Source organism: Ammospiza nelsoni, chromosome 1 (genome assembly GCF_027579445.1).
Source record: "Ammospiza nelsoni isolate bAmmNel1 chromosome 1, bAmmNel1.pri, whole genome shotgun sequence".
Taxonomy (NCBI): Eukaryota; Metazoa; Chordata; class Aves; order Passeriformes; family Passerellidae; genus Ammospiza; species Ammospiza nelsoni.
In genome coordinates, this window is record NC_080633.1 from 39,374,436 (window position 1) to 39,395,363 (window position 20,928).

The window sequence follows — 20,928 nt, forward strand, 5'->3', positions numbered from 1 at the left end:
TATTATTTCTTATTATTATTTCTACCCTTAAAACAGTTTTGTTTTGAAATTTCTCTGGTAACTCCGTAACGTTCAATACTTTTCTTGTGTGGAAATCCATGGTACTGAGATACCTGTTATGACTGAATGGGATTCCTGGTAAAACATGCAGGTGGAGGTTCATGTCCACTGGTGCAAAATATCAGAAGAAAGCACTTAGTGCAAGACTGCAGGGCAGTGACACAGATAAATTCCAAAGCAAAGCACTGAGATCGCTCCTCCTTCCAGAGAAGACTTTTGATTCTCTTTGGAATTTGTTAGTCACCCTTGTGTTCAGCTGATTAAATTTGTTTGTAGATGTCCTGAAGATTATATTGACAGCTATTCCTGCTTACATCTTAAGTGGCAAGATGTTGAAGAGTCTGAGTTGACATGATATGACAAATGGAAAAACTAAATGCACTGTTGTGTAGCACTTACACTCGTCTCCTGATCACCCCGTGGCATTTTGGCTGTGTTGGTACCGGAAGTCAAGTGAATGGATGACATTTGGTTTGGCTAAAATAGCTATTAATAGTTATTGCTGATTTATGGCTAAATTCCTTCATAAGTACACAGATTAGCAGGGAAGGTGAAAGTTAGCTAGTCAGGTTTGTGGAGTTCTCGAGTCTCATTGGTAATTTCACTGGAAAATACATCATGTAAGCCATCAATTTAAAACAATTATGAAGAAAGAAAGCAGAGGGAATAAAAGCTTGATTGAAAATGACCACATAGTGCATATGTCTGCAACTATTACAAATTATAGTATCCCTTTTAGGTGCATCTGCAAATTTAAGACCTGATCTTACTTCGACTTCAGTATAAATCAGAAAAGCAGATCCACTGAAATTATCAGACTTACGCTGGGCTAAGGAAAAAGTAAAATTTGCAACAATTGAAATGTTGTACTTATGTAGCAGATAGTATGATCCACATCATATAAATTTATTGTAAATTTAGGTAGAAAAGGTCTAAATCTGGGTAGCATTTTTTCCTCCCCAGTAACTGTTTTTCTATTGCAAATGAAAGTAGACTTTCTGAAAACAAATTAATTTATCTAAAAAATGTTATTTCTAGGCATGCTTGTTTCTGAGAGAACATTTTTTGGTATCAGAGATGACTGGTTTATGAAGCAGCTACGCAGGGAACAGATATCTACTCATACAGAACCCCCTAATAGTGACCACAATCATTATCCTCATTATTGCAAGGGGAAAGGTCCCAAATGTGCCACAATACCAAAACCTTTAAAAATAGAAACAATATAAAATGGTGAAAGAGTGAAATAAAAATGAAAAGCAGCCATCAGAGGAGTAAAACACTTTCAGGAAGACAATTTAGACAGGTTCTATATTAGAGATACAGAGAAAATATATGCAATCATTAAAAATATAGAAACAAAAAATCACCTGGCCTATGTTAAATACTAAAGCAGAGAAAGCTGTCAGAAGTAAAGATTGAGAGCTGCATCCAAACAAACAGAAGAGAAAGGAGTATAAATGGCAGAAAGCCGAATACAGAGATGCTGTATGACAGGCCAGAAGGGATTTGAAGGAGTAACAGTAAGGACAGGTAACCTATTAATAAAACTTTTTTCAAACATACCATTACCAGAAAGCCTGGCAGAGATTCAGATGGGACCAATAGGCAATCAAGGTATGAAAGGAATGCTCAGGAAGATGAGGCTATTGCTGGAAAGCTATATTAATTTATTGCATCGTGTTCATTACAGAAGAGAATGAGGTCCTGATATCAGTCATTCCTTATGGGAGATAAGGCTGAGGAATTGGCTCAAATTCAAGTGTCAATAGAAAAGGCTTTAGAGCAAATTGACACACTGAGCAATAAGAAATCTCCAGGAACAGATGGTATTCACTGAAGATTTATAACAGAGCCCAAATATAAAATCACTAAACTACTAACAGTGGTGTCTAACCTATTGCCAGAGGAACAGAAGGTGGGAAATGTGACACCAATCTTTATGAAGGACTCCAGAGAGACCTCGGATCCTTAGACTGCAAGTCTGCTTTCTGTACAGGCAAAATGGTCAGACTGTAATATAGGATGAGATTAATAGACATCTGGACAAACAGAGTATATTGCACAATACACTGCTCTAGTGAGGGAAGATATTTCTTACAAATGTATTTGAATTTTTTAAAACTCTCAACAAGCATGTGGATTACAGCAATCCTATTGCTTTAGAGTACTTGGGGTTTTAAAAAGCTTTTGATGTATTTCTTCATTAAAGGTTTCTACAAAATAAATTACCATGGGGCTAACAGGAAGCTGCTGCCAAGGATTAGCAATGACTTAAAGGCAGATGACAAAGAATAGCTGTAAATGGTCAACTTTCTCAACCAGCAAGTTCCCTAAATATCTGTAGTTGGATCTGTATAACTCATCATTCTCCTGTGCTACCTGGCAGAGGGACTTTCTGAGGTGTAAGACAGCAGGGACTTCCAGAGCTCACTGGAAAGAGCAGTGAAGTAAAACGGCAAATAAAGCTCATTATCAATAGGTGCAGGATAATGCATTTGGAGTAAATCAGTCTTGAATACTAAAAGAATGGGCTCTGAATGAACTATTTCTATCCTGGACAGAGAATCCAGGGTTACTGGGGTTCATTCTATAAGATAATCTTCAAGGTGATGGCATAACTGGTGCCAACTACAGTGTTAGGATTTCTTAGGAAAGGAACTGAGAGCAAAACAGAAAACAACTTAATAAAACTCATATGTGCAACACATTTGATGCTGCATACAAGTCCAATTACCCTGTTTCAAAAGCCTTTCAGTAGAACTAAACAGAGGTAAAGATGGCAATAATCTTGGCAAAAAAGCCAACAGCACATTTTATGTTAAAAACATGGCAGACATTTAAAAAGCAAAAAATTATTTCAGGAGTGTAGGTAGTGAATTGTTATTCACTGTTTTTCATCACATTAAGAAATGGAGCACATTCAGATAACAGCAGTTTTAAAGCAAACAAAAGAAAATGCTTTTATACATCATATAACTGTGGAACTCATTGCTTCAGGGTGGAGACCAAAATTAAAATGAATCAAGAAAAGGATTAGATGAGTCCCTGGGGAAGAGGCTCATTAATGAATTTAAACACAATTCTACAGATGTTGCCTCTGTTTCAGGAAATCCAAACAACGAACAAAACCTGGAATAGAATAGAAGGGAAAAAGATGCCTCTACATGTTTTGTTTCATAAGTACCTGTCTTTGCCTTCTGTTGGAAACCTTCATGTCACCAGGAAGGCAAGGTTTTCTATAGTTAAGAATTAATCAGTAGTACTATACACTGTAAAGCTTTTTTGTTCTGTGTCGTTAGCAGGGTGACTTTAATAGTGAGCTGAAATACAACTTTAACTCATAAGTATTCACTCTGCTGCTTTCAAAATGTAAATTTAGCCTGTGCCTAACTGAAGAAACTTTTAAACTTTTTTTTTTACTTTTACTACTTGCTCTCACTTATACAGAAATGTAGACCAGTAAGATCTCTTCTGCTCTTGGATTTGGCTTAATATATCCGGTCTTTGTTTCTACAGAAATGTTGAAAAGAAGAAAAACTATTGATGAGCACATTGTTTAAAAAGGTTTAAAAAGGTCTAAATAGGTTGGAGGGACACGTATCTGTTCACAAACAGACATAGACACAATGCACAGATAAAACCAGAGATGCCAACACAACAGATGAATGTGCCAATAAATTTATTTGAGTTCCTCAATAGAAACTCCTCAAAGTTCCTAAAAAAAGGGCAAAGAATATGTACTTTCTATGCTTCCTAATAAGAACTTCTAGTGAGCAAGAAAGGAAGATGAGAAATTTGTTGTCTTGTGTGACTTATATTTCCAAATTCAAACTTGAGAAAGGAGCAAAATTCCTTAGTTTTCTAGCATTTGTTTCAGAAGTATGCAATTTTCCCCTCATCCCAAAGGTCATCCTTTAACTAGACTGCCAGGAGACTTCCTGTGCAGCACCTCCTTTCTTGAGAGCTCCTGCCTAAGTTATGCCTCTATAAGTGAATAAAAGATATGCTCCAGCTTTTCCTCTTTCCATAGTGGAGATACGAGGATATAAAGAGACCCTGCCAACTTCTGTCAAAAACCTGAGATATTTTGGCTTAACACAGACACAAATGCAGAACAGCAGAGACAGCAAATTCCTCTAATGTGTATCATGGATACAAACAACCAGTAGAAAGCCTGTTCAAGCAACATCTTCCTCAAACAACTCCAGATCCTGTCAAGTTATGATGGAAAAAAAGGTTTTCTACTGCTCCGTGTAGCACATATGAAAGCTATTTACACACTCATGAATCAAGGTCTTAATTTTAGGCAGACACAGCAGATCAGGTAAACTAAGCTACTTCCCTGAATGAAATCTCACTTGCACAGCTGGGGTAAATTGTGCCACATGCACACAACCCCCATGTGCTCTGTAGCTAAGGGCAGCTGTGCTGGGGGGATGGCTGCTGCACAGACACTAAAAGGGACACAGCTGGCTGCACTCATCTCACTTCACACTACCCTATAAAAAAAAAGTATTTCTACTCTAAGGAAACCTTTTAGGCTGCCTCTAGAGTCTGTACGCCCTCCACAGGGAGGTTCATCCTCTTTTCTCAGGTAGTATTTAGGATGGGATTAATTGGTCTGCTTTTCTCCATTGGGTATTAGAGGAAGCCTAGCTGAGGGGTTTACATTGGGCGTGTTTTGCTAGATTAGGTGAGAAGAATCCTATCCATGATTTTTAAAAATAAGCATAGCCCATGTCATGGAAATTGCTGCGTGAGTGGAGTAGACACAGTTTGTACCTCAGACTTTGGCTTCCTCAGAAGATACTAAACAAAAGATAAATGGTCCTTCTTGAACAATACTTGTAACCTTATAGTGTAAATGTTAAATAGAAACTGCGCAGCCTCAATAAAGCTGGAGGCTGCTATAACGAGCAATTCAATTCAGCACAGAGCCCAAAGGTAGCAATCACAGAGCACTTCAATTCTTTAGTCCCACTGCTGTGTACAGCATCAGTACCCAGTTGCCATCAGCATGTGAATGATGTTCTTCTCTCCTTATCTCTTCCTCCCCAAAACTCACTGACATATGAACTGCTGTATCTGGCTCTGCAGAAGTCACAGAGAAGCATCTGAAAGTATACCCGAACCCTTTTATTTTATATTCTGCCTCCCAAGGACTTTTCTGAAAGTTGAAATGTGTATAACAGATAGGAAATAAACTATGACATAATCTGGGGAATTAGTAGAACTCTAACAGCTGAGAGAAATACAGCAGCTGCAGCTTGGCTTAATTTATGGGAGAGCAAAGCCAATCCCTGATATCACATCTTCCCTAAGCTTTATTATTCAGTGCCAATAAACTGTGAAAATTAGTGCAATGAAGCCCAATTTGAAAATAGATGTTATTTTCCATTATTATGCAAAACATGCATAGTGGTGTTGCATAAATATAGCATCTACTGTGAGATTTACACTTTGCAACTGTGCACTTGACAAATATTTTTCATTCTTGCTTGCAGTTGATACCCTAGTATGTTCTCTGAATGTATTTTTGTCTCACAGAAGTATAGCGCCATGTCTTATTATGTTCCACGTGCAAGCAGTTAGGAGAATATATGCCAGCCACCAGCATTGTACAAGTCAAAAGTGATTTACCATGGATATATGTGCCTCTTGATGAATATTTCTAAGATTATACAGCTGTTGTTTATCAAGTATCATTTATAAAGCATTACACGACAGTAGGTTGTAAAGAATGCATGTGCAAGCTTGTAAAATGAAACATAATGCTTGGCAATTTAAAAAATATATTCATTGTAGATTTAATTGTTGAATAGTTATGTTGATTTATACCACACAAATGGGGACTTTATGATTCACAATGACTTAGCAGACAATGAACTTCATTGCACCACTAAAGTTGGTTTATGGGATTTAGTTGCAAAAAAGGTTAAGTGTGTTTGTAGGGATCAGTCCTGCATTCTCTGCACTGTTGAAACTCTGCACTGTTCTTGACTCCAGTTGTTAAAACAGAAACACCACTGCAACCAGTCTACCAGCCTGACTGACTCTAAAAGTTCATGAGACAACCACTTACAGACTTGGATTGGTTTGGGTAGTAACACTGGTCCTTGTCTAATAGGGACAACATTCAATGAAACTTTCTTCAGAAAATTATTTGGTAGCTAAAAGAAAACTGGATTGATAGCCAACCTTCCTTTAGAACCTTATACTTTTAGTTAAAAAAGAAGTAATTCACCAGCAAAAAGCTCAATAGTTTGAGAGGATTATGAAATAAAAAATTGAATTTTTAATTTAATAGTTGTGATATATTTGTGCCTCACCTCTATTTTCCACTATATCTGGACTCCCCAGAGAGACAGTAACTCCCACAACTCCCATGCTACGTCAAAGTGAGACATTGCTAATATCAAACCTGTGTACCGTGAGAGAAGTAGTCCAGTAAGCTGACAGATCAGGGTCATTCAACCTTAATGTTCATAAAGCCCTTGAGACAATACGGCAGTATTTAATTTTTTTTAAAAGTTTGCTTTCAGATGGAATATTTTTAATTTTTATGATTTTTCATATGCTGTGTAAATTTCTGAAGTAGCTCTGGTGAAATTGCACTCCTTGATCATCTCTGACACCTCTGTGGACAGTCCTCACTGAGAAGCCTGTTGTTAAATGGGTATGGACAATACCTTTCCTTCCTGTTCTGTAAAAGAAAACCTTGTCAGTACCTTGCCTATTTGAATGGTCGGAGAACTTCAATATCATAAGTCTGTATTCTTCATAAATGCTGAAGTCAGTAAATGAGAAGGTTTCCTTAAAAAATTAAAGAGTAGGTCTGACAAGTGTAGTGAGCCAAAAATAATCCAATAATGTTGAATCCCAGATGAATGTATAATTGGATGCTGTTCATCACGGTGCCTATTTTTTTCTCATAAGAAAACAGTAAAAAAAAACCCTGTTAGTTTTCTGAATGAGTGAACAGTACCCTTGTAAAATATGTGTAACTGCTCACATCACACAGCATTCATGCATATGCTTTTGTCATGTGTTTGCACACCTGCGACTCTAGGAAAAAATAAAGCTGTATTATTTCAGGCTCAATGTTAATGCAAAGTGTTTACTTACTGAATATGAGTAATACAAACTGAATCTAAAATGCCACCACAAGAAGAGTGAAAACTTTGCAAAATACATGAGTAGGATTATTAGATTTTTCCAGCTTTGTCAATTTGTCTGTTGCTAACCTATATGCTTTTGACTGTTTCTTTAAGTTATGAGACATTTTCAGTATAGAATGAATTTATGTGTAGCATGCATTTTATTCTTTCTTTCGCTTGTTTATTTTGAAAGCTTGGATCTGTATTTGTGCTTAGACGTTTGAAAAATGCCAATGCCCTGCATTAACCCACAAACCAAATACTGAATGCAACAGGAATTTCCTACAAATGTGTTGGATGATGAATACTTGGCTTTGATCTCACAGGAACACTTGGAATAGAAAAAATCAGAAGTACTGGAATTCAATTATTGTGATAGTTCAATTAACCTCTATTGAACAGATGTAAAAATTATACCTAATTATACACATAGCTGACTTCAGACATGGACCTCTGCCCAACGAGGACTAATCAAAGATCACCAAATTCATTTCACTTCAGACCTTTGCTCTCAGAAATGAGTACTACAGTAAGTGATTTCACCATTAAATATCCCTCTAGCACCATAATCTTTCTAAAAGTCTGTTCACTGCTCAATTTTATACTAAGAAACTTAATGTGATATCCCCAAGTGTTATCACAGAAATTCTAAAGGAAAGGTCACTGATAAAAAGAGGCATTTAAAGTGAGTTTAGCTGAATATTGCTGTAAGCCTACCTCACTCTTCAAAATGCATGAATTTGTACCTACATTTTAAATACATCCTTATTGTGGTGACTAGGAAATGCTCTGAATTTATTCTTTTGCATGAGGTCCAGTGCAAGACTTACATTCTGAGAACCAAAATGGTATACATAGTATAAAATGTCCCTGTACAACATGTATTTTCTGTCTAACCATAAAGTAAATTTCTTTATTATACAGCAAGTTCCTTAACACAGCCTTTCTTTAAGACAGATATGAGCACAAATTCTACTCTACTGTATTCTAGGAAAATGTTACCTGCATTGACTGGGCAATGTAATTTTTATTGTTCTCATATTAAAAATACATAAGAAAAAATGAGCACAAGGTTTAAAGGAAGTGTTTCTTTCTCCCAAATATCTTTGTTTTTTCCACTGTCTAACGTACATTATTTGTTCACATAACTTTTCTATTGCTAGCACCATTTTTCAGGAGGAAAAGTATTTTCCATTTCTCCATGAGATTTATTTCTGTTTCTGTGTCTTTTTGAGATTAACTGCACATCAACAGCTCAAGTTCCTGTTCTCTCCTTACCTATTTTTATGAATACCTTTATTTTCTTACAGCTACTGGTTTCCAGAGGGGATCTGTGGGCTGGCATTCAGCAAGAATATCCCGGAATATTCACCACTGTCTTCTGAATAAGAAAAAATTTAACTGCTTTGTTGTAACTTTTTGAATCCCTCTTGATGGAGAAAGCCATCATGTGTCTAGACTCCTTATCAGGTGCTCACCTACACATCTAATTTTTCTTCCTGACATTCTGGTAAATGACCAGCATTCACTGGGCCATATTGCCTTGGAAATTACATTGGAATGGAAGTTCTTCATTTTATTTGGGACCTGTGTATCTTGGATTCCCAGTGGATGTTCAATTTAGATTCTGTTGACCACAGCTCTCCTACATTTAATGAAATATCCTTCTTCTGGATTCCTTTAGCAAATATCACACAATACCCTGAGTTAGAAGGGATCCACAAGGATCATTGAAGTCCAGCTCCTGACCCTGCCCAGGACAGCCCCAAGAGTCACCCACGTGCCCAAGAGTTTTGTCCAAACATTTCCTGAGCTCTGTCAGGCTTGGTGCTGTGACCCCTTCTCTGTGGAGCCTCTTCCAGCGCCTGACCATGCTTCGGATCAAGACCCTTTTTGTAATACTTGGCCTAAATATGATGTTGCTTAGATAAAAAACCAGCAAGCAAGATGGGGTGCAGGGAAATGAGAGTCAGGTATTCTCTGTGACAGCGCTGTATATACACAGGGTCCCTTAGGTCTGAATGTAGTGCGCTGTTCCTCAGAGCTGCCAGCATGTTACTGGTAAAAGGATCCAGTCCCACTGGTAAAATTGATTAGTTTTGAGGAGGCAAAGTATTTATCTTGAACTAGAGTAAGGGAAATCTAGGTACTCTAACCAAATTTATACCATTGGTTTAGAGCTATGGGTAAATGAATATTCTTCAATAGTTTATATAACAGAGAAATGTCTTTCAGTGTTTTGTGCTGTGCAGTCTTCATTTTAATGAGATAGTGTTGACCATTCTGTTTCAGTTGTGTTTACACTGAGCACCTCACCCATGTTTACTGCAGGCTAATAATCTTGTGGAAAGCCAAGCTATTTCAGTTTTTGAACACAGGGAAGTATTTAATGTAATTATATTTCCTTCTAAAACAACCAACAGCTTGGAAACATGGGAAAGTACTTGTGGATGAGTACTTGAATACTGCTGCTATGATTGTTTTTCCTATAATGTATCTCTTTTAAATAACGAAACTTCGTTATTGGCATGATAATCTAGTAAGATATTAAACTTCAAGCCTGTTAACAGTGAGGATATTGTCTCATATTATATATAAATTACAGTTTATGCACTACATTTTGTAATTTACAATTATTGTCTCCTATTGTCTACAAGCAATTACATTTACAGTAAGCAGGTTGTAAAGACAGCCTTGCTTCCTATACACTAGCGTCCTACATCTTCTCCAAAATCACCTCTGCTAGCTGGCTTTCCTCTTTCATAATCCCTCTGCTGTTGTATCTGTCGTTGCCTCTTCCTTATCTTACTGCCCTTGTTCTTTTCAGATCATTAACTCACCTCCTGCAAAACCTCCCTGATGTATCCACCAGACCATCAGCTCCCTCCTGTGTCACCCTTTTATACTTTATTTTTGCCTCCAGGTGGAGAAAAGTCTGGCAGGACTGGCTGGCAGTTGCTGAGTGGGCAGCCAGGTCATGGGCCCATGTGCTACCAAACACCAAATCCCACATGACAGAATTTCTTTTCCTCAGCAGCACCAACAGCGAAGTCTCTGTTCTCCAGCTAGTCATTAAATTCACAGAACTTGTAACAAACTTACATCTTTGAGACTTTTCACAAATTTAATTGAAGATAACCACTGAATTAAAAGGTTAATGTGGAAGGAGAACCAGCAAAAAGGATAACACTGCCATGCCAGGTTTATATGTGGAGAAAATGGAACTAAATTTGACTTCTATAGCTGTAAATTGAAATGTGAAACTTGAAAAGGAGGAGGACTTCTTTTGAGTTCTTTGTTTTTTTAGATGCAATGAAACCTTAAATATCCAGTGTGGTCAAGATCTGTTTCCTGAAACACTCATGACTATTATGTTGCTTGCCTCCCTGCCTGGAAATTTAGGACATAAACTTCTGAAATCTTACCATATGTTACAGCATATCACTTGTAAGAAATTCTGAAGGCATTTTCACTGGTGAAGAATAAAACCAAATGGAGAAGGCAATACTATTATAAGAAAAATACAGCATTTTTTATAAATTTGTGGATGTAAAAATATAAGACAGTGGAGTTGACTTGAACTCCTACACTCAGGAAGGAATTTGGTCATCTCAGTGGTCAGAGAATTTTGTGGCTGCTTAGACTCAAAACACATAGTGGCAAGCAGAGAAATTGATGGTTTCACTGTCCAGAATTTTCAAATATAAAAGGAAAAATATTCAAATAATGTGTTTGTCCCCATTATTTTGTTTGAATCTTCCTGAAAATACATACACTCTCTCACTCTAACACGCAAGTATGCTCTATCATCAGACACATCGGTTACTATTGCAGCCAGACTTTTTGAGGACAAACATGTATCATAAAACCATTTTTATATGTGGCATTTTTACTAGCATAGTCTCAGCAGAGGCCCAGGATTGAATAAGCATGAAAATTGAAGTGCCTTTGTATTCAAAATGGTGCTCACTCATCCTTGGTCAGAGTTGAAGGAAGGCAAACACACAAGAGCATATACTGATGGTAGTACTGTAACTGCCTGTAGACAAACCCAGAGTTTTTGTTCCAGACATTTGCTACCCAGCAGAGTCCAAACAAAAACAAAATCATGGTGTGTCATTTGTGCTGTCACTGTAAGACTTTAAAGTAGTGCACTATTTCCTCACGTCTTACTGTAACACAACCATTAGCATACTGTGTAATCTGTGTCACGATTGTTTTGCAGAATCTGACGTATCTCAGAGAATCTGGCACTCTGAGAGCAACCAAGACATATTTAACTGGAATAAAAAATAACCTTCAATACAACATGAGAACAATGGAAGTTTTCCATTATATATTGTAAACAAGAAAAATAAGTCACAAATTCTCGTAAAATATTCGAGGGCCAAAGACCATTCAGGTCAGGACCCTTCTGTGCTATGGGCTGTGAAAGGATTTAGCAAGTGACTCTTCTTTCCCTAAAGACTTATGCTGAAGAACCAGTTAGTTGGGGGAAAAGAAGGAGATAACAACACAGAAGGAGGCAGATTATTGGGAGATAGTAACACAATGTCCAACATAAATAGTTCTTCTTGAAATTATTTTCTATTCCATTTGAAAGCCAAGTCTTAAAAATTCCTTCTTATGCTTGGACCTTGTCAGATAAACAAGTTTCACACTCACCTTGGAAGCATATTGAGATGAAAGAAGTAAATAAATTCCTTAACTAAAAAAAATCTTGTGTATTATTAATTGTTCCAAGTATATTCCAGGTTTACTGATGACATTTTAAACTAACTTTCACCAAGATCGTAAATGCCAAAGATGCCTTCTTACAACTGGCCACAGAGAAGGCTGTTCTGAATATGTTGTACATTCCTCTTTTGTTTTGCTTTGTTTTACTTTAAATTGTGCCCTGATGATTGTATTATTGCACTCAGCTTATTCAGATCTTTTTCTGTAGAAGAGATATTGATTTTTGTGTTAATCAGCAGAAAGCCCAAGCAATGGCACAGAGGAAAACAATAGCAAACAGTAAAAGAATAATGTAAATTTAAAATGGAAACGTAAGTTAAGTAGGGCAATGACAAAATCTACCAGGTAACCAGATGTTGGGGTTAAAATGACAGCATGCCGGATGATGACAATTATCTGCAACGGAAGAGGGAGCTCTCACTGCACTGGCCCTGCCAGCCGGGAGAGGTGGGGTGCTTCTTCCAGCTGAGCCTGTGGAGCTGTTGGCGCCCATTCCTTCCCCCTTTATTTTCATTTCTGAATATGATTCAATGCAATTTTCATATTAGTCCTTATAGAAAGCTATAGCAGAACACTCCACAGCAAATTACAGTCAGATATGAGCAGTGGATGAAAGTCAGTAACACTTACCAAGCCTAGTGGTCAGGGGGATATTTTCTGGAGTTAGGAAGGCACATATTATCCCCATAGCTATAAGTCTGTTTCTTCCTGTATATGCACAAACCCCAAACACCCTGGGAGAAGTAATACAGCATAAATAATAACAAATATCAACCGTGTTTATGACAACTGAGGGTGCAGACTGAAGGCTGAACTCACTGAATTTAATTAGAAGGCTCTGACCTCATCGGGCTGAATGAAACAGTGACAGAGTGATTTTGCAAACCTCCTCAGAGTAGCTATTACCTCTATGCACCACCCTTTCTGGTTTAATAAGCTGTTCCATGTGACTAAGAAAGTAGTCAAAGGTTAACATAGATAAATAGCTGTGTTTTATCCTCCACAGATAAACAATTATGCCTAAGGTCTCAATTACAAATACCCTAGTGGTATTGTTTGTTTGCTAACTTGTTTGTATTGTTTTGGAGATAATTATTTCCAGATAAGCAGAAAAGAATGAAATACTTAAGATTCAATGTGACTCTCTGAAAAAGAAGGCTGGAGTGCATCTAGATATTTTGTTTAAAAATTTACTCCAAGTTGGAGACTTTAAAGGCTTACTGAAGTGTTGAGTGACAATATGAGATGCCCTAGGGTATCTTTCCTAATCCTCAGACACCTCTCCAGAAGGAGGTTGGAATCCTAGGTTTCAGTCAATGAATTGTACCCTGTGGCTCAGCAGTGCTTGCAGGATTGCTTACAAACCCAGAGCAGATCCTGTAATGAACCAACAACTCACAGCAGCAAGGGACCTGTGGTATCTTTACCTGTTAATCTTTCCCTCAGCCATGCCACTCACTTGCAACATGTCAAGGATTGGAGAACAATAGGTTCTCCAACAGTGGGTTGAATTGAACAGTGGGTTCAATTGCCACTCTTGATTCCCTATTCCATGAGATATTTGTTGCTGATGTGTAAGATGCTGATGAAGGTAGGTGCAATATATGCATCCATGCAGCAACCAATTTGTAAAAGAATGTAAGAAGCAACTGTTAGAATAAGTCACCTAAAACTGTCCTTCCCTATTATACTCCACACTATTTACTTAGGACTACAGATAGAAATGTCATTTTAGAAGTAATTGTAGGACGGAACATCTGCCCTAGAGACTAAATTCAGAAAGCAGAGCCAGGGACAAGTATGTTAAGACACTGCAGACAAGAACTTCTATATGTGCTGGTAGAAATTTATATATATATATATATATATACACACTTAAAAATGACATATTTATTGACACACATATCTCCCTGTGACCACTTGCAGTGATTATTACAGCTTTTTATCTCTTGAATTTTACAAGAATTCTAACCAGCAACACAAATTCAAATATTGTAAAAACTTCTAGAAAACCAGGAAGCTTACCATCTACCAAGACTATGAAATTTGTAGATGGACTACAATTATAGAGCAAGAGAGAGTATGTAACTTATGGGCCAGACCCAGTAGCTGGGCATGTGCTATGCTGAAAACTTCAATTTTTTTAAGTTCTCCTCTTGATTCAGTCTTCCATTATTTGGTTGCAGCATTGTAACTATTATTATTGTCCTTCCTTTTTTTTTTTAAATCCTATGTTTGGCATGCTTGCATTCGACTCGTATATTGGTATGATTTTTGAAATATTAACCTAGGTCCCTGACATAAAAGTCCTTTGCATCTGGCACCTGTGCAGGAGCAGAAGTCTTTGCTAGTTTTTGACAAATAGGAAAGTATCTCAGGAAGCATGAATCCAAAAATAATTTTATCAGAACGGTATTGGATTGTTGAGGGCTGAGTGGTATTACTTAAAAAGATGACACAGGGACCTTTGTAACACAGATTTGTTGTTCTTCTCTGATCAGAACTCTAAGCTCGGATCACTGGTGTGATTTACAGAGTACATCCCCTCCATTACTTGCAGGACAGACACTAGCTCATGCTTGTCTGAAGATGTCTAAAGCTTTGACTTATGGCAGCCATTCGGATTCCTCTGCCGGAACACGCAGCCTACAGGACCAGACTGCCATGCAATGTTTCACCAGCACATGTGCAACTGTCCCCACTCCTTCATCCCTTGGTGGCTGGGTTCCAAATCCTCTCATGAAGCTCACTTTGCTGTTACATGCTAGCAGCAAGACTCATTTCCACTCATTATTTCTGGTAACGTCTTTCTGCTAGTGCTTTGTAAAGCAGCAGGCAGAGTAATCCATGTGTTCTGTGAATTCTGTACTGACCGTGATGAGCTGTAAGGACCTTTGCGAGACTGAAATACTTCACTTCCACAGTCAAATACTTGGGTTCCCTGTTAATTTCAGCCCCTCAAATAACACTGATCTGCTACTAGATTAATAATTTCCACCAAGAGAAGATTAGCAGAAATCTTGGAGGGATTACACATTATCATAAATGTATAAAACAAATCCAGAAATACCAACACAGCTCGAGTTAGACCTCTGTCTTTCCATAAGTTACATTTTTCTTTTTTCTCCACCCAAGCTGTTTCTCCTTGTTAGCTAAGTACACGAAGTACTTTAGCCAGATCTCTTTGTTTACCTCTGTATTTGTAACAATTTTTCTGTCGTACACTTTTTCCTTGTAATCAGGGTTCCACCTCGTTGTCACTCATTATATGCCAAGGCGACATGATTTCGTACAAACTAGTTTCCTTTCTGCAACCTTACATCCTAAGAGACCTTTACAACCTTTTTTTACTCCCACCAAACGCTCCTCCCATGTTCTTCATATTGTCTTACCATACACTTGCAACCCGATACTCCCTGGCAATCCATCCCGGGGACAACCTCGAAGAGCTGTTCTTTAAACACAATGCACCAAATTATCTCTCCCAATCTTCTCATTACCATTGAAGAGAACGGTCAGGTAACAAATGGGTTAGCTGTTCTAACGCCTTTGCTCTTTGTCTTTTATGCATGCCCTTCTTAAGTCATTACCGAGCTAGTAAAGGTGGTTTTACAGTATCAGTTATACTGGCTGGATTTTTCATTAGCTTTATTTTTTACTTCCTTTATCAAGCATTCAGAAATCATGGCACCCATGTGTTGCTTAGTTTAATTCCCAAGGAGATAATAGAAGACCAGATGATACACAGAAGCCTAAAGGAGTCCCAGATGAGTATTTGTAGCTGCAGATGCTCCCATAATCTCAGCTGCCACCATCAGTTATTATTGCATGATGGTCTGAGTGCAGCACAGCTTTATTTTTCATCTCTAAAGGTAAAATATCATCTCTGTAACCTAGTAAACATAGAAGACACAAAATTAATTCTCTAAATTTTGTGCACAGACTCCATATTCCTTCCTGCCAGTATCTTGCAGAAAAAAAACCCCAATCAACAACCTATGAATATTGCTAGGGATTGAGTTGTTGTTATTATTAACACCTTGGGATTTTTATCATGTCCTTAGCTAAGTGCTGGCTGTTGCAAATGTTCATGTAAGTGTGCTCCATGCTTAGTGGGATTCTGGATTTCTTGTCTGCTAGCTGGTATTCAAATCCTGAAGGATATTTTTTTCTCCCCTTCAGTAAAGGAAGCTTTTCATTAAGGAAAGCAATTTTACATTCTGAGTCTCAAATATTTTGCAGTTTTATACGAGCTGATGTCTCCAGACTATATGAAAACAGATATCTGGGAGGCTCTTTATGTCAGCCTGCTTTAATAGTTGCTGATGCTGACCCTAGTGGATCAGCACATCCTTATGGATGGGCAATTCTGTTTCAGATAGACATCATTGCCTCCGTATAGCCAACAAATATTATCCAGCTCAGGATCCACCTGGGAATCAGAGTCTCTCACCAAAATTCTTAAGGCCATGACAAGTAACTCAGAGCTGAAATTCCTCTACTTTTTCACTCAGTTAATTAACAGTCTCTCCAAGCCTGTGTCTATATGTGAGGCTGGCAATTAACAGCTGCTACTTTTAATAAGACTTTAATTTCTGCTTTCACATTTGTAAATATACAAATACATCTGGTGTAGTCTTATTCATCATGTATTGACCTTCTCCAACAGATTGTGAAATTCTCTGTGTTAAACTGTTCTTTGACCTTCTTTTCATGAAGGATTTGCTCTTTTTTTGCATAGTTTCCTCTTTACTTCTGAATTTGTATTATGTACAGAAGTAGTCACGGGATCTCCTGAGCAAAAGCTAGGGAAATTGATTATAGACTCCTTAATGTACAGAAGTACAAATTTTCCTGCCTATAGTATAAATTCCACTTCCTACAGAAGTTTTCAAGGCTGCATCTGGTCACAGGATAGTCTTTGCTGTCTTGGGGGACATTGCTTTGGTCCAGAGCATTTTGAAACATTTTGTTTTGAGGATTTGTTTCCTTTTTTTTTTTAAACCCCAGGTGGCTTTTAAAAAATAATTCTAAACCATAGGCCTGGGAATTGGCAAATAGTAGAAAAAATGTTAAATAGAATTTGACCAGAAAATCCACTTTGAACACTCTCCCCTCTCTCTATTTTCTTTCTTCTTTACAGTCTAAAGGAAGAGTCTGACTGATCTGTCATGAACTGTAGGGAAAACAGGAGAATCTTGAATAGAATTTATATAAGTATTCAGTTCCATCCTATGACAACTTAAGAGGCATAGTCATTTCACTTGAAGATGGGAGACAGGTATGAAAGGATTATCCAGAGTTCTTTCGACGATTTAAGAAAGGCTGCCCTACTTAACAGGATAGTTAGCTTTTCTGCTGCTTGAACTGGGGATACAAAAGAAAAAGAACCCAAGGAAGCCTTAGGAAGCAAGGAATTATGAGGAGTTCCAGTGGAGAGCAGCTAAGAAATCAATAAAATGTTCCAGAAGTTCCTCCAAGCTATGAGAAGAAGGAAACTTCTGAGAAAGACGACCAAGTACCTAATGTAAAAAATCTGACAGAACCCCAAAAGACAGCAACATTGACTTCAGACTCTCCTGATCTGTCTACCTGACTTCTTGATGGAAGGGAGAAAACCAGGAGTGCTTTCTCTGGGAGCACTAGGGAAAGAGTTATACATGGAGGCACTGAATTAGGCACTGCTGCCATACTCGCCTGACCAGTACTCACCAGCAGAGCTGCTACAGCTCTTATCTGTCCATGGCATGGGGCAGACAAAATCACTGTACAGTGCTTGGGCGATGGTGGTCACCCCACAGCATTCCTGACACCATCTCTCTGCAGTTTGGGCTTGCATGACCTCTGCCTCCAGATCTTGATCTCCTTCCTTAGCCCCAAGTGACCACCAGGCAGAAAGGTCTCTGAGGATTCCCTAGGACCAGTGTGCAGGGTGAATGCTGAATCCCAAGCTGCCGTGTGATTAATGGAAGGGCTGACCTCCTGACCTGCAGAAAGGCTTTTAGGAGAGGGTGACCCGCAGAAGGCAGGGTAGATGGCCCAGCTTTGTCAAAGGCTCTGTACCCCAGCGCTGAAATAAGCAACGTGGGAAAGGTGGCCTTAGGCATTTTAAATAAGGCAGGGGAACAGTGCTGAAGCTTTGAAACTGATTAAGCAAGTAGAATGCAGAGCTGAGTCACTCTGTATTTGTCTCTCCGTGTGCATGTGTACATATATAGATCCATATTTTCGTAAGCGTGTGCGTGTGTTTGAGTGAGGATATGAAAAAAAGAGGCATTCAGTTCCAAAAGCCACTGCCATAACAAATTGTGAGCTGAAGCTGTCACATCATATGAAACAGATCCAGGGGGCACGTGAAGACACAGTCTCAGATATTTCAAAACTTCTCTTCAGTGTTTTGCTCACATTTGGTAGCATTTAAATCTGATATCCTTTATGGTTTTTTTCTTCCTGAAACCAACTTTACCCTTTTGAAGCAATGTTTGATGAAAATGCAAAAATTCTTGGCTCGCAAAAGAGGTTTTTTTAATCTCCCAGAGTCATATCATGCAGATTCATGCAGTGAAAAAAACCCGCTGATGTTCTTATGAATAAAAGAAGGATTAGGAAGATTAAAACACACACCACCAGACTCGTTGAAAAAAGGCTCAAGTATATGATATAGCCTTCTGCACATCTTTGCCTTGAGGATCACAGCTGAAACTGTTCTTGTCTTTGCTTTTGGAGACTTCAGAGAGATGCCGGGTCTGGATCCCCCATATTGAGCTTTTCATAAAAGTTGCTGTAAAAAGGACATTGCAAAGAGAATGCTGCTGAGTGAATGATCAAATTTTATTTTATTTATTTATTTTTGTTATTACAGCCAGATGTTGCCTCAGGAAGTCGAAACAAGGAGTCAGGAACTGACAGTTTAATAATTAAATTGAGAAAGTTGGCAGGTCTCCTGCTACTTCCTCTAATACATAGCATCTTTGAATGAAAGTGTGCAGTATCCCAGTGGCACTCCTTCCGAACTGGCTCATCCATTACTGGGTAATGATTTTCCGTCGAGGCAACAGCAGTGCACAGGGCCTATTACACCAGCTACATAAAGTTAAAAAGACATTATGACTAAAGCTTTCACTGTGGCTTTTACCAACATTTCTACACAAGAGTGCCTAACACTGACATGTGTTTATTAACACTTAATACTGTTTACATAATTCTTCCTTGTGCTCATTACAGCTGTCAAAAACCTGAATTCAGGGTGGTTTTGTCTGTTTTAACTCCTGAAGATTTTGCAGTCTCTAAGCTGAGATGATCAGCAGCTGAGAAGATGCTGAAGGCCCAGACAGTTCCTGTACTGTTGGGACGGAAGGCTTGGAGCCCGTTGCCCATCTGAGCATCACCACACCTTTTCTCCCTCTTGCGGGATTTCTTCCCTAGCAGGAATTCCTAACGTTTCTCACTGCATGCTCTGCTCCCCGTCGGACACACACACCTGCAGAAGGCACGGAGAGTCACTTCAGCCGTCAAGGCAAGAGGAGGCACATCGGCAGCGAAGGTGTTACCAACGGGGGCCGCGCCGGGAGTCTGATGGAAGAACAACTATATCCAGAGGCTGCGGGCAGAGCAGTCCAAACGCAGAGCACTCGTGAGGTGAGCGGTCGGCGGGAGGGGTAAGCCCATCCCGCGCCCCGGTGCCTTGCGCTGGGCGGAAAGAGGGACGGGCGTACGGCTGCTCCAACCGGGGGTGCCCGCGCTCGATCTGGGAAGCGCCTGGCAGCGTCCGGAGAGCAGGGGGCGAGCCCGGGGTGCCGTGTCCCGTCCCACTCCGCACCTGCCCCCAGCGGCGGAGCTCCGGGCGGGAAGCGCGCCGGAGGGATCCCGCTATCCCCCGTATCCCCGCTATCCCGCTGTCCCCGCTGCCCCCGCTATCCCGCAGTCCCCTCAATCCCTTCAGTCCCGCTATCCCCTCTGTCCCGCTGTCCCCGCTGTCCCCTCAGTCCCGCTGTCCCCTCAGTGCCGCTCCCGCCTCACGGCCCGCGCGGGCGGGAATCGCCCCGCGCCCCCCGGGCCCCGCGCGCGGCAAGGGGGCGCGCGAGCCCCCGCGGCCCCGCCAGGGGGCGGGGCGGGGCGGGGCGGGGGGTCCGGGGCTGCCGCCGCCGCTCTCGGCGGCACTGGCGGGGCGGCGGCGGGAGCGGGAGGCTGCCGAGGTAACGCGGGGCTGCCGGCGGCTGGCGGGGGTCGGGGTCGGTTCCTTGCCTGCCGCGTCCGGCGCGGGGAGAGGCGGGAGGGGAGCGGGGCGCGCTGCCGGCTGCGCCCGGGCGGTCCCGGCTGGCGCGGCGCTCCCCCCGCGCCGCCTTCCGCGCCCGTCCGCGCTGCCCCCGCAGCAACTCGGAGCGGGTCAGCGCGGGGCACCAGGCACCTCCTCCCGCTGCCCGGCGGGACGCGCGGCGGCGCGGGCGCTGTTTCGGGCTGCAGCCCGTGAGCGCGGTGATGTGGCGGCAGCGCCCGGGCGATCCGTGCCTTCTCCTCCGCAGACAAAAGCGCGCCCGAGGCGCGTCGGGGCCGGTTTGGGAGCATGGAGCGCCGGGCTGTGCTCGGGACCCTGTCAGCCCGGCACCCTCTCCGCCGCTGCGGCTGCTCTCCTGCTGGGCGGCGTTGGCCTGAATGAACGGCTGTTTCGGCGGAATATTAAAAAAAAAAAAACCCAGACCAACCCAAACCCCACTAAACTTGGTGTTTACTGGTGTGGTTAAACAAGGCAGTGAGTCTCGGCAGCGCTCGCTGTGCGGAGCGGCTCGGTGTGCGGGAGCAGAGCCCGGCGATGTGCGCCCCGTGAGCGGCATCGCTGCGCAGCAGAGCCGCGGTGCCCGCGCTCCCGCCGGCTGCGCGCCTCGCCTCCCGCTGCTCCTGTGCCCCGGTAACTCGGGCAGCGGCCGGGCAGGCGTGCAGGGCGGCTCTCCTGCGCCTTTGGGGAGCGAAAGTT